General features: G+C 42.8%; 1 pseudogene; it reads right to left on the bottom strand.

Moving 5' to 3' along the window:
• Nucleotides 1–2,621: 2,621 nt before the first annotated feature.
• On the bottom strand, nt 2,622–2,740 carry LOC111736226 (annotated as a pseudogene).
• Between the last annotated feature and the right edge of the window lie 1,026 nt (nt 2,741–3,766).

Below are 3,766 nucleotides of genomic sequence, written 5' to 3'. Positions count from 1 at the left end.
CCTCAATAGCTTTATCTATAAAATAGATACTTTCATATCTGTGATCTTACAACCTCTTTGGAGAAAACGAGGTAGATGTGATGTTCACAAAGGAAGAAACCAGGATACAAACAGTGTGACTTGTCTAAAATCACACAGCAGGACCTGCTTTCTTCCTACTGGACACAGGTTTGTTCTGCTTTGTTTTTATAAGTCAACATCAAAGCTTGCTGAGAAGTCAATTGGACTGAAATATAGGAAAATCTCTTACTCAGCAAATCCATCAGAAAATCTGCTGGGGCCTAGGAGGGTTATGAAGAAAAGGCCTTTTATTGCCTGAAAGGCAGATACAGAGACCCCGACAGGTTCTTGATGGAGTGTGTGGGACTCAGCCTGGACCTGGTGGAGGGTAAGGGGATTGCTGTGGTGAGACTTCAGGGAAGGCCCAGTACTCCTTTACCACCTTGCAGATCCATGAATTCCTTCCGTTAGACCGTCCTTCCCCTAGCGCAATGATTCTCAACTTAGGAAGTGGGAAAAAGGGCAACCCTTTGTGAAAAATGCTCTGGTTCTATATGTATATGGACTCTCTCTGGAAGAAGACACAGGAAACAATGACGGTGGTTGCCTCCAGAGAGAGGGGCAGGTCCACTGTATTGCCCACCTCCAGGGACAGCATTAGAGCCACAGAATCTGTGTGACGGTGCCCCCTGGGCTTGTGCTGTGCAAAGCTTGCTTATCTCAGGATACAAGGTGGGCTTATTTCTCATAAAACATTTTTTAAATAGTTAATACCATTTTAAATAATAATGAACACAATTAAAAACCTATTCCAATTTCTGGTCTTATCTGAACCTACTGAATTAAAATTGGCTGAGGGTCGGCCATCTACACAAGTGCACACATATTTTGAAAAATCTTCCCAGTGATTAAAACCTCCTCACCCTCTCTGCTCTCACAGCTTTGGGAAACTGATTTAGTCTCTCCATGCCCAAGTCCCCCTTATCACCTCTAGAAACTCTCAGCAGGCCTTTCCACCTCTATGAGATAAAGAGAACTAGGAACAGGTGGGGTGGGAGCTCAAGGCTGCTTGAGCAGGAGGCCAGCTTTGTCTCCTGGGTAGTCCAGTCACTCACACACCTGTAGCCCTGAAACACCCCCCATTTTTCTCCCCCTCTCCACCGCAGAGCATCGCTTCAGCATCTCTGGCCAGCACAGCTCAGGCTCAGCCTTGCCTGGGCTTGCCTTTTGTTGAATCATCCTCTGGTCTTGCCAGGTGCCAGAGGAGCAAGCCGCCCACTCACTGCTGGATAAAACCAGCTAATTATATCACCCAGAGACCCAGGGTAGGAGCATGTGGGCATTTTCCAGCTGACCCAGCCTGTTTCTACTTGTTTTGCATGATTGTTCTTGACTTTTCAAAATAATAACAACTACTAACGAGGAAAAAAATTGCCTGGGGCTGTGGAGTATGCTGCTGAAGCAAGGGCCAGGGTCCGCCCACTGCTCCAGGAGAGACCTACTCAGCACTCTGAGCTTAGAAAACAAAAAGCAAGTCTTCTGACTCCCAAGTCAGGGCTCAATAGATGAAGTGGCTCTGAGGACAAGATACAGTGGAATCAGCAGAATCAGAAACACAAACATTGTTTTGACTGCATCAATAACAGCAGCACAGTAATTTCTGTTTTCAAAAATCTTTAAAATTCTATTTGTAGTTTAGTCAAAAGGGCAGAGTTTTGTTTTTTACATGATTTCCCGTGTTTATTTTTTGAGGCACTAATACATTCACATTGTTCACGGTCAAAAGATGCAAAATGATATGCAGTAAAAACTCTCCCTCCTACCCCTATCCTCTAGCCACCCATTTTCCTCCCAGCGTCTGTGGCTGATTTCTTGTGTCTTGTTCCAGAGACAGTCCACAGTCCTTCATTCAAAACCCTTGGGAACAGCTGGGCTTCAGAATCCAGAACTTAGCAGGTTTTAGGTGGGTAATAAGGTACATATACCGTGTTCAGTAACACCCCCAGGAGGCTCTGTATAGGGTGACTCATCGTCCCAGTTTTATCACTGTAACTTCCATGTCCAAGGAACTCCTCAGTGCCAGGCAAACAGGACTACTGGTCACCTTAGGTCCAGGGTGTGAGGTGTTCACACTCAGAGGGATAAATAAAAACTGCAAATGGCTGCACATCCTTTCAGCTCTAGTTTTGCTACCAAATAAATTTGCCACGAATCAAAGAAAAACCTTTTGGTTTTCAGAGTTTTTTGGATTTTGGAATTATGGATAAGGGATTGTACATATAAATATGCATATATTCTTTTCACCTGCTGAAATGGAAGCAGTGTTGAGCACCTTGCTTTTATCATTCATATCTTAGAGGCTTTCCACATCAGTACAGAGAAAGCCCTCAATTCCTTTTTACTGCTGCATAGTACTCTATCCTATCATATGCATGAATGTTTACGCTGTTTCCAGTCTTTTGATATTACAAACTCATATAGTTTTACTTTTTATTTTTTTAAAACTTTATTTTATTTTACTTTATTTTTATTTTTTAGATGAGGCAACCCTTGGCTGACCTCACAGATTGCAAGGACCTTGTCAGCTTACAATCCCTTATTTTTTTATTTTTTATGTTTTACACCTACAGCACCTGGTCTTCCTAGATGGTCTCCCATCCAAGTCCTAACCAGGCCCGACCCTGCTTAGCTTCCAAGATCAGATGGGATTGGGCTTGTTCTGGGTAGCATGGCCATAGACTCATATATTTTTAGATACAGCTAACTACATTAACTACACAGAGGGGGAGGGTAGCAGAGGAAGAACTGGATCCTCATTTCTAATGCTTGTGACTGAACGTTTAAGTCCAAACCTGCTCAGAAGTTGGGGGAAGAGACCTTCTGAGGTTTCCTGGATCTCCTACACCTGTCTAACCACTTAAAGTCATGAAAAGTCATTCACATTAAGAATAATTTTTTCCAGGCAAAAAAACAATTTACATCAGACCTACTGTATGAGGGTTCTCCAGAGAAACAGGAAAAAGGTGGTGGAGAGCAGAGGGCAGAGGGAGGAGAGACGGAGAGAGACTCATGCAGTTATGGGGGCTGGCAAGACCATAATCTGTAGTGCAGTGTAAGGCTGGCAGGCTGGCAATTTCAGCAGAAATCAATGTTGCAGTCTTTTCTCTTAGGTCTTCAACTGATTAGATGAGGCCCAACCCCATTATAGAGGGTAATCAGCTTTACTCAAAGTCTACTGATTTAAATGTTAATCACATCTACAAATCCTTTCACAGAACCATCTAGACTGGTGTTTGACCAAACGAGTGGGTATTAAGTTGACACAAAATTTACTGTCATACCTATTTAACACCCAACTCCTCAGCTTTGAGGACTTGTCAGTGAGGATGCGGAAGTTCCCACCTTTCCAAAGTTAATAGCTACAGAGGAGAGAAAGTCGGGCCCATGAAGTAATCACAATGAGTATGTAGAAGTGTCTAGTGTGGGATAAGTTGCCAGTTTCTGAACACAGCCTGGAAAATTCCCTCAAATATAGTCCAGAAAGCCAGAGAAACACTGAGAGTTTATGCCTGACATCAACATAACAGGCTTTCTCTCCTGTTGATTTTGCTTATTTTTAAATAAAAACATAAATCTGTAATAAAGTACACCAGTAGAGTAGCATTAATACAGTCTAAATGTAAGAACACAAGCTCTCATTAAGGAACACAGGAACGATAGACTTTGTGTTACCCTAAGATTAAGCAATTACCCTGCTGTTGGTTTT

This window comes from Pteropus vampyrus, unplaced genomic scaffold (genome assembly GCF_000151845.1).
Source record: "Pteropus vampyrus isolate Shadow unplaced genomic scaffold, Pvam_2.0 Scaffold18, whole genome shotgun sequence".
Classification (NCBI taxonomy): domain Eukaryota; kingdom Metazoa; phylum Chordata; class Mammalia; order Chiroptera; family Pteropodidae; genus Pteropus; species Pteropus vampyrus.
The sequence above is the reverse complement of the archived record's forward strand: the minus strand, read 5'-3'. Positions and strand labels throughout refer to the sequence as shown.